At 47.4% G+C, this 11,198-nt stretch overlaps 1 protein-coding gene across 2 annotated transcripts in view; it reads right to left on the reverse strand.

The window, feature by feature from the left end:
• Nucleotides 1-7,278, reverse strand: part of LOC137525371 (rho GDP-dissociation inhibitor 1-like) — a 139,294-nt gene extending 132,016 nt beyond the window's left edge. The window contains exon 1 of one of the 2 annotated variants that reach the window (XM_068246432.1): nt 7,171-7,278. The gene's annotated coding sequence lies outside the window, so the exon portion shown is untranslated. The remainder of the gene's footprint in view (nt 1-7,170) is intronic. The other variant, XM_068246433.1, reaches the window with a different exon arrangement.
• Nucleotides 7,279-11,198: the final 3,920 nt, after the last annotated feature.

Consider the following 11,198-nt stretch of genomic DNA (forward strand, 5'->3'; position numbering starts at 1 on the left):
CGCTCACAGAACGCCGGGAATCGCTTAAAAAAAATAACGCACAAAAGCGCTCAGGGCTTGCGATTTATAACGTGAACAAGGTCTCACAGTCCAGCCCCCGATTGTACGCGATTTCCCCTCTTCGAGGATCGTGCAAGATTTCTCCCCTCCTTGAGGATCTTGTGAGATTCCGCCTATTCTCAAAGAGGACCCTCATCACTGGGCTGAAGAACTGAAGGCTGGGCTGTCACAGAAGATAACCCAGCCTTCGGAATAGCATCATGGGTTTTGGCCAAATATAGTCAGTTACAGCAAGCAAATTATTGCCATTAAGTAACAAGATAGCGCTATAGACATTATGAGTGCGTACACACATTCCATTCTGAATGGCTACTTCCATGTATCTCATCCAAGGGAGTGGGCTCACTCACAGTTTTTAAGAGCACAGCCATGAATAGAGAATGGTACCAAAACATCCTCCGACTGCAACGTCTTCCAACCATCCAAGAACAGTTTTGATAACAATGCCTTCTCCAGCATGCCAAAGTGGCTTGAGGAACAAAACATTGACATTTTGGGTCCATGGCCAGGAAACTCCCCAGACCTTAAGCCAAATGTGAACTCAAAGAGGCTAGTGGGCAAATAAATCCTCACAAATTCTGACAAACTCCAAGCATGGATTATGAAAAAATGGGCTGCCACCAGTCAGGATTTGGCCCAGAAGTTGACTGACGTCATGCCAGTGTGAACTGTAGAGGTCTTGAAAAGGTAGGGCCAACACTGCAAATATTGACTCTGTATAAAGTTAAATGTAATTGTCAACAAAAGCCTTTGGCACTTATGAAATGCTGGTAATTATACTTCAATACACTACAGGAACAACTGACAAAAAGATCTAAAAATACACTGAAGCAGCAAACTGTCAAAACCAGTATTTGTTCTCAAAACGTTTTGGCCAGAACTGTGTATGGTTCAAAAAGCAAGAATGAACTGATCCTGAAAAACCTGAGCTGCAATTACTACAAGGAACCGGCGAGATAAGAACGTCGGGTTCAACGTCTGCATTTTAGGTCAGCAGGATAATATTCTGGCTTCTGGAGCAGTGACAGCTTTGTGTGAAGCCATAAAATGAGAATGATAAAGTATGGATAGTAAAACTTTACTGCCAGATCTCACTGCAGACCGAGGCCAATGTGCGTTCTGTACAATCAAGCCATAAATCCCACCACAGATTTCCCTGTCCACTCTGATCCCCACACACAGCAGATCACAGTTGTCTGAAAGCCTCTCTGGTGATCACAGATCATCCATGACATATTTTTTTTATTTTATTTATTTATATAGCGCCAACATCTCCCGTAGCGCTGTACATAGTACAAACAAATAATGGGGAACAAATATACATAAGAAATACAAGACACTGTACAGTCATGACATTGAATAGAGTAAATACAGATACATACATAGTTGATATGTGGTTGGTACATGTGCATATGTTAAAATAACATCAGTATGAGAAACACTAGGAGGAGGTCCCTGCCCTTGCGGGCTTACAATCTAGAGGCTAGTGGGGAGGAAACAAAAGGGAAGGAAACACAAGGATTAGTGGGTGAGCCAGTGTGCCTTCAGTGCTGCCTATAGCAAAGTATAGGCTTGTCTGAACAGGTGTGTTTTCAGGGTACGTTTGAAGGTTTCCAGACTCGTGGCATGACGAACCGGCTGAGGGAGGGAGTTCCAAAGGAGAGGGACAGCCCGTGAGAACTCTTGGATGTGAGAGTTAGAGGAGGTGACTAGGATGGAGGACAAAAGGGTCTCTTGTGAGGAACGGAGGGTCCGAGCAGGGAGGTATCTGGAGATTAAAGAGGAAATGTATGGAGGCGACAGCTTGTGTAGAGCTTTGTATGCAAGTGTGAGAAGTTTAAACTGGATCCTTTGGGCAACTGGTAGCCAATGGAGGGATTGGCAGAGAGGGGCTGCCTCAGAGGATCTAGAAGAGAGGTGGATGAGACGGGCCGCAGAGTTTAGTAGGGATTGGAGAGGTGCCAGTCTGCTTTTTGGTAGACCACAGAGTAGGGTGTTGCAGTCGTCAAGACGGGAGATGATTAGGGCATGTTGTGAGGGTCACCAAGATAACAAACATCCGCAGTTTAGAAATGGACCTGACTCCTTGATGCAAGCTGCAAAATATTAGCATCAACTCAGAATGATTAAACCTCTCTTACCCATCCCTGGGGAGGTGTTTAGGTTTTTAAGTTGATGCAAATGAAGTTGAGAGTTGTATGTAGCTCGAAATTAAATTGGGCCAAATCTAAAATTGTCAGCAACTGCATTTGACAAGCCCAACTTCAGACCATTGGCAACATAATGTGCATGGAACTGTAAAAACTAACATCTCATCAATCTTCTCCACTCATGATCCTTTCAGGGGAAGGTTTGGGTACGGTTGTTGCGCAGACACACTGCTGGGCTCTCTGGAGGGGGAGGGAGAAGGGTGAGGAGGAGGAGCCTCACTAGGTGAACAGCAGACCGCCATGGGGGAGGTCAATAACATCGGAAAGCACCCACAAGCACGTTAGACTGTCCGTTGAGATAATCATTAGCAACAGTTTCGGCTGGTAAATGTACAAGGCTTTAAAAGTCTGGCTAGCTCTAGAAAAATAAATAAAACAGAAGTATTTCCCTGTTTCAGTTAATCAGTCACTTGAATAGATTTTGGAAGAGCAGCTGGACTCCAACCTCCAAAGTGTTGGTCAAACATGGCCGTATTACTAAATAACCAATCCAGAATAAAGCTCGGTAAAGGGAACCCGAGGTGAGAGGTATATGGAGGCAGCCATGTTTATTTCCTTTTAGGCAATACCAGTTGCCTGGCTGAATGGAACAGGTAGGGCTTGTTCACGCTAAGGACGCTTTGGGGTTTTTTAAGCGCCGGCGATTTTCAAAATCGCCCTAAAAGTACTTGTGTAATGATTCCCTGAGAGTGATCACATCTGAGCGGTTCGATTCCGCTCCGCTCACCAAAGCGATGCCTGCACCATTTTTGGGGGCAATTTGCCTCAATGGAAGGTATAGGGAAATTGCAAAGCGCTTGAAAAAGTGTTTTGTATAGCGATTTTCCCAGTGCTTTCATGAATACATTTCAGGAAGTGTAAAAACGATTTGCTCTGCAAAAGCGCTTAGAAAAGTGCTTTACAAAAAATCCCCAATGCGCAGGTAGGTGCCGGGAGGTGCATGAAAAAAAATGTACCACAAAACCGCAGGTGTCAGCGATTGCGATTTATGAATGGATTTTTGGATGGCCGTCGAATGGATTTTTTTTAGCAGTGAGCTACTTGTTAGCAGCCATTTTTAATGTGCTATTGAATTACCTGGGGGGCTAATAATGCTGTTCGATTCACTTTAATAAGAAACAGGGTAGGTAACATGCCGGGAAAGCCAAAGTCGCCAGCACACCTCAGACCTCGTGTCACCTTTATCAGCTTTCGTAAAAACAAACAAACAGGCGATCATTCAACCACAGAACTCCACACACAACTGAAATAGTGCTGCAAGTGCTCACTGGTTTCTGAATAAGCGCTATGACTGCCGACACAATAACTTACGAGCACTTAGGAGGCCGCCATACCCTTAGGCAGCGTTCACACAAATTCCAGGTGTGATTTTCCGTTTCCTACCAGTGCAGTTCATTTACATTAGAATTCATCCCGTTAACTTCAATATCAGATGCGATTTTCATGTGACCAATTTGATTTTTCTGCACTTCCACTGACCTGCATTATATTACCAATCGCACAACACAGAAATGAAAAGCGCCGCGTGATTGCAAAACGCAAAAAAAAGCCCCACAAAATTTACACAAAAAAAAAAGCGGAAATACGTTAGGATGTGCAACGAACACAAAATGTAAGGTTCTAGTCTATTTTAGACTACAGGATCCCTCGTAGGGAACAGTTCTCCAATCACAGCCCCCTCTCCAGCACAATGCATTGTGATTGGCTGAATAGTGTGGGCGGAGTTTACTACAACCTATCTGAAAGCTCGCTGTTTGGGAGGGTGCTGTCCAGCCAATCACATTTGTGGAATTTCCCTATGAGGTCTCTTGCTGGGTCCCGTTAAATAGACTAGCCCTGTGCAGAGCCATGGCAGCGGAGAGTATACTCACCTGTCTGCTGGCGCGCTCCTACTGTCTCCTCTGTCCATCGCCACCATGCATTAGTACCCTGTGACATGGTACATTATGTGAGTGCATGCATGCTGACAGGTCACAGGAGGACACAGACTCCACTATCTGGCATTGATCGTTGCCAGATTCCATCATAATCTACCGGGAAAATTGAGCAAGTGCATGGACACCTTAAAGGATACCCGAAGTGACATGTGACATGATGAGATAGACATGTGTATGTACAGTAATAACTAGGCTGTGTTCCTTTTTTTATTTCTCAGTTTGAAAGAGTTAAATATCAGGTATGTAAGTGGCTGACTCAGTCCTGACAGGAAGTGACTACAGTGTGACCCTCACTGATAAGAAATTCCCATGTTTATCTCTTTCCTGCTCTCAGAAGCCATTTTCTGCTAGGAAAGTGTTTTATAGTTGTAATTTCTTATCAGTGAGGGTCACACTGTAGTCACTTCCTGTCTTAGTCAGGACTGAGTCGGTCACTTACATACCTGATATTTAGGCCCGGTTCACATTAGCGGTGGCCGTCCGGAATCGCCGTGCCGGAGCCGGACCGCTCTCAGAACGGACGGAACGGACGCACGGCATAGCAATGAAAGCCTATGCGTCCGTTCACATGCGTCCGTTCTGCCGGACCGGAGCCGGACCGGATCCGGACTCCGGCATAAGACCCAACATGCGCTATTTTTTGGTCCGGCTCCTCCGGCAGCCGTATCCGGAGCGGAGCCGGACTGCACCATGCGGCCAATACAAACCAATGAGAACCGGAGAGCGCACAACACACTGGCTAAAAATCCGGATGTTCTACCCCACTTCCTATGCGTATTGAAGCGGCGATTTTGGATGGGGACACATGGGCAAGCATTTTGGAGTGGAGCAGCAGTGACTTTAAACGTGCTGGAGATGTTGGCAGTATGTCGGAGGTGGAGGTGAGTGCTAAACAGCGGAGGGCCTGATTCCACAGGTCCACCTTCTGCTGACCTCCCAGACCCCAACATTTTTATTCCTTTTCTACTATCTTTTGCCAAACGGATCCGGATCGCATCCTGATGAACACCTGATGCAAACTGACCGGATCCGGATCGGATCCGGATCAGAACCGTACGGTTCCGATCCGGATCCGGTCAGGTCATCCGGTCTGTTTGGCAGAGAACCGCAAGTGTGAACGGGGCCTAACTCTTTCAGCCAGAGAAAGAAAAAAAGGAACACAGCCTAGTAATTTGTGTGCTAGGCACTGTACATACCCACGTCTATCTCATCATGTCACTTTAGGTATCCTTTAAAACTAAATGTTTCCCCCTATTTGATCAGTTAGCGCTACAGAATCGTTGGTGGGGCAATTGATTCATTTTTAATCAATATTTTTGACAATCAGATTGAAAATAATTTTAACATAAGACGGTTTGGGGCCATTTAAAGCTTAATAGAATTTGTGTGTGGAATTCCATTTGGCGCTAGTCTTGCTTTAATTTTACATTGAGTGATGAAGGAATTTACTTTATTGGGCAAACAAAACAGTGTGGGGTGCAGTGTGGGTTTGGGAACCCAGCAGGAAACTTCATAGAAAACAGTTCTCCAATCACAGCACAAAGCGTTGCGATTGGCCGAATAGTATGGGAAATAGTTAACTAAAGTAGACCAGCATCCCACACTGGTTTTGATCACCCAATAAAGTCAATTGCTTTATCGCAATGTAAAATCTACCAATATATGGTCAATTTAAGCGCATTGCCACCATCTTCAAATGTTCTCACAATTCAAAGTTTGATCTAAAGGTGGCCACTAACAGTACAATTTGCCAAATGATTGTTTACAAACGATTCTTCGCATAAACGATCGGAAATTATAGTTTGGGACAAATAATGGAAAAAAAAAAAAAAATCTAACCAATTGCATCAGACTGACAGGATCGATTTAAATAATCGGATTGGTTAGGAGATTTTTGTCCATTACTGGTCCCAAATGATCATTTCCGATCTGTGATACGAAGAATGGTTTTTAACAGGGCTGTGGAGTCGGTCCAAAAATCCACCGACTCCGACTCCTCAGTTTAGGATTCCACCGACTCCGACTCCTCTAATTTGCATATTACAATTTTGTTGATTAACAGTATGTAACATGAAATTCGTCTCTTAACTGCCAACGCTTAGGAATTTTATAAGACAACTGAAGTGAAAAGGATATTTATTCCCTTTAGACTATATATATATATATATATATATATATATATATATATATATATATATATATATATATAGATAGATAGTTAGTCACAATCAGATATGTATATCTGACCTTAAAAATACGGGGACTGCTTTATTGAAGCAGCACAAGTAACTAATTTTGATTGGTTTATTTCATTTTTGTGGACTAAGCACGGCTATTACTGTATATATACTGTATATATACATTATTTTTAATGACTATTATCTGAGAAATAGAACATTTTATCATATTTTCTATTTTAATTACAGTTACAAATTCATTAGGAGTCGGAGTCGGAGTCTGTGCATTTTTTCCCGACTCCGACTCCAGGCACCCAAAATTGCCCGACTCCACGACTCCAACTCCACGACTCCACAGCCCTGTTTTTAAACAATCGTTTAGCAAATTCTAGAGTTAGTGGCCACCCTAAGAGGATTCAAATAAACACAATCAAAACGTTTGAAGTTCCCCCCCCAACTTGAAGTGAAGCCATAGAAGCTCTCACTATCCACAGTCTACAGGCAACACTGAGTGCTGAATAATGCTGGATTGTTTCCCCAGGAACTGCCTGCAGCCCTCAGCAGAGGAATCACTCACATGTTCCATGATCAGACAGGCTGTGCCCAACAATATCACCCAAACCCAACCCAAGCCAAGCCAAGATCAGACAAGCAGCCAACCCCAGGAGAGCAGAGGGGTGTCCAGCATGTCACAACGTGCAGCATTAGTCAGGCACCACGCCTGAGCTGCCCCCAGCCCCATCACACAGCACTGCCACCCCCTGCCCGGTGACCGGCCTCTCTTACCTGCCACTTACAGCTCCGGCCAGGGGTCACAGCCCGATCCTCCTGCACGAGATCACTGATACCGCGACTGGCAGGCGAGGCTGGGCTCGGGGCGTGGCCGGTCCGCTGAACTCTGCAGCCAATGGCGGCCCGGGGGCGTGGCCACACACATTGTTACAGTGTGAAACTTTTCTGGCAGGAAGTCAGTGTGAGAAGAACTGCTGCTGCAGAGAGAAGCTGCTCTTTACTGAGCCCCGCCCACAGGAGAGACCATTGACAGGCTGAGGGGGAGTGGGGCTTATTGACAGGCTGAGGGGGGCTCCTACTGGCAGGCTGACAATGGTTAATTTGCATATATTCAGCAGTGATGCACTGGGAGACATCTCAAGCTCACTCCAACCTGAATTATCGCAAATTCTTTCTGTTTTAGGAAAGCAAACTTTTTTGTTTTACTGACAGGCTGAGGGGGGCTCTTACTGACAGGCTGAGGGGGGCTCTTACTGACAGGCTGAGGGGGGCTCTTACTGACAGGATGAGGGGAGCTCCTGCTGACAGGCTGAGGGGGGCTCCTGCTGACAGGCTGAGGGGGGCTCCTACTGACAGGCTGAGGGGGCTCCTACTGACAGGCTGAGGGGGGCTCTTACTGACAGGTTGAGGGGGGCTCTTACTGACAGGATGAGGGGGGCTCCTGCTGACAGGCTGAGGGGGGCTCCTACTGACAGGCTGAGGGGGCTCCTACTGACAGGCTGAGGGGGGCTCTTACTGACAGGCTGAGGGGGGCTCTTACTGACAGGCTGAGGGGGCTCTTACTGACAGGCTGAGGGGGGCTCCTGCTGACAGGCTGAGGGGGGCTCCTACTGACAGGCTGAGGGGGCTCCTACTGACAGGCTGAGGGGGGCTCCTGACAGGCTGAGGGGGGGCTCCTACTGACAGGCTGAGGGGGGCTCCTGACAGGCTGAGGGGGGCTCCTACTGACAGGCTGAGGAGGTTCCTCCTACTGACAGGCTGAGGGGGGCTCCTACTGACAGGCTGAGGGGGGCTCCTACTGACAGGCTGAAGGGGGCTCCTACTGACAGGCTGAGGGGGGCTCCTACTGACTGGCTGAGGGGGGCTCCTACTGACAGGCTGAGGGGGCTCTACTGACAGGCTGAGGGGGCTCTACTGACAGGCTGAGGGGAACTTCTACTGACAGGCTGAGGGGGGCTCCTACTGACAGGCTGAGGGGAACTTCTACTAACAGGCTGAGGGGGGCTCTACTGACAGGCTGAGGGGGGCTCCTCCTACTGACAGGCTGAGGGGGGCTCCTACTGACAGGCTGAGGGGAACTTCTACTGACAGGCTGAGGGGGGCTCCTACTGACAGGCTGAGGGGAGCTCCTACTGACAGGCTGAGGGGGGCTCCTACTGACTGGCTGAGGGGGGCTCCTACTGACAGGCTGAGGGGGCTCTACTGACAGGCTGAGGGGGGCTCCTACTAACAGGCTGAGGGGGGCTCCTACTGACAGGCTGAGGGGGGCTCCTGCTGACAGGCTGAGGAGGTTCCTCCTACTGACAGGCTGAGGGGGGCTCCTACTGACAGGCTGAGGGGGGCTCCTACTGACAGGCTGAGGTGGGCTCCTCCTACTGACTGGCTGAGGTGGGCTCCTCCTACTGACTGGCTGAGGGGGGCTCCTCCTACTGACTGGCTGAGGGCGGCTCCTGGGTCTGGCACTGCAGAATTTGTGGGTCAGCCTTATTTTGAGCTGTAAGCATGGCATAGCTGCTTGATTGGTAGGTGGTAGTTAGTGTTAAGGTGGCCATACATCAGGTGACTTGGCAGCCAATCAACCACCCTATTCCATTATTATACTCGAATCGGATGAAAATCGGTGTTGCCAAGAGCATGCCCTATCGAAGTAGCGAGCAATTTCGGGCCGAGATTGGTCGCATGTATCGACAAGCTGCAGATGCTGAGCCAACGTGCTCGATCAGGTGCGTGGCAGTAACGCGTGCAATATCAGGAGGAGCGATGAACACAACGGAACCCCCGGGGCAGTCCCCCCTGAGTGTGACATATCCCCCCCCCCCACATGGTCCTTACGCATGAATACCTTACCTGTCGATGACCGCCGGTGTAAGGTGGTCGTGTGTGAAATCATTTCAAGTCAAAATTGTTCAAATGAGCTGATTGGACATGCTAAAAAGATCTCGCTCGATCGCGTGCATGGCGGTAACAGTGTTCGATATCGCCACAACCGATAATCGTGACAGACCCTCAGCTGCTGTCCCCCCGAGTACAACCCCCCCTCCGATGGACATGCATTTACATGGGGGGGGGGGGGGGAGGGGGGAGCAGGTAGGCTACGTCGTTAGGCCTGCGATGTATGGGCTGGGCAGCCAACAGATCTCTCTATTGGTCGATCACTATATGTATAGTGTAGTCTAATATGACTTAAAGGATACCCAAGGTGACAAGATGAGATAGACATGGGTATGTACAGTGCCTAGCACACTAATAACTATGCTGTGTTCCTTTTTTTTCTTTCTCTGCCTGAAAGAGTTAAATATCAGGTATGTAAGTGGCTGACTCAGACAGGAAGTGACTACAGTGTGACCCTCACTGATAAGAAATTCCAACTATAAAACACTTTCCTAGCAGAAAATGTCTTAAGAGAGCAGGAAAGAGATAAAAAGGGTCAATAGTTCATAGATTTTAGCTCTGACATACTTCAATGAATGTGTCATTGAGCAAATACAATAAAACAGTAAAAACTTAAAAAGTAGATTTAAATCTAAATGAAAACTGTAGATTATCTTAAAAAGTCATTTTTAGGAGAAAGAGGATAGATTACAATTGTTTATTTTATTAGTTTATTTTCACCTCGGTTGTCCTGTAGATGCCATCTGGTTATGTCTTATTAGTCTAGTGTGTAAGAACTGCAGCTGCATTGTTTAAATGTTCTGCATTTTTGGAATAATATTACTTATTGCAATTAATTGATGTAACCACCCTTGTCGGATTTTTATCTTGATGTTTGTGTAGCGCTTGGCCATGAGCTGCTCGCCTGTACTTAGTTTTAGACACTGTTCAGTGACTTGAGAACGTGGGTTGCCTCGTTGTCCTGTGTTTTTTCACTAAACTACCCTGAGGTAAGCTTTCTTACCTCTTTAAAGGATACCCGAAGTGACATGTGACATGATGAGATAGACATGGGTGTGTACAGTGCCTAGCACACATATAACTATGCTGTGTTCCTTTTTTTCTTTCTCTGCCTGAAAGAGTTAAACATCAGGCATGTAAGTGGCTGACTCAGTCCTGACTCAGACAGGAAGTGACTACAGTGTGACCCTCACTGATAAGAAAATTCCCCTTTTTATCTCTTTCCTGCTCTCAGAAGCCATTTTCTGCTAAGAAAGTGTTTTATAGTTGGAATTTCTTATCAGTGAAGGTCAAACTGTAGTCACTTCGGGTACTCTTTAACCTGCTGAGCGGTCTGGACGAGCTCAGCTCGTCCAACACCGCCAGAGGCTGCCGCTCAGGCCCTGCTGGGCCGATTTTCGTGAAATAAAAAGCAGCACACGCAGCCGGCACTTTGCCAGCCGCGTGTGCTGCCTGATCGCCGCGAGCAGCGGCGAAAGAGGGTCCCCCCAGCCGCCTGAGCCCAGCGTAGCCGGAACAAAAAGTTCCGGCCAGCGCTAAGGGCTGGATCAGAGGCGGCTGACGTCGGCTGACGTCGATGACGTCACTCCGCTCGTCGCTATGGCGACGATGTAAGCAAAACAAGGAAGGCCGCTCATTGCGGCCTTCCTTGTTTATTCTGGGTGCCGGAGGCGATCGGAAGAACGCCTCCGGAGCGCCCTCTAGTGGGCTTTCATGCAGCCAACTTTCAGTTGGCTGCATGAAATAGTTTTTTTTTTATTTAAAAAAAACCCTCCCGCAGCCACCCTGGCGATTTAATCAGAACGCCAGGGTGGTTAAGTGTTTTTATATTTTTGGGGAGATTCCTTCTCTTCCAAGTTGTATCACAACCCCTAGACAAGGGTGGTTATTAGTTCAGGCCATTCATGTTT

The sequence above is a fragment of the Hyperolius riggenbachi genome, chromosome 7 (assembly GCF_040937935.1).
Source record: "Hyperolius riggenbachi isolate aHypRig1 chromosome 7, aHypRig1.pri, whole genome shotgun sequence".
Lineage (NCBI taxonomy): Eukaryota > Metazoa > Chordata > Amphibia > Anura > Hyperoliidae > Hyperolius > Hyperolius riggenbachi.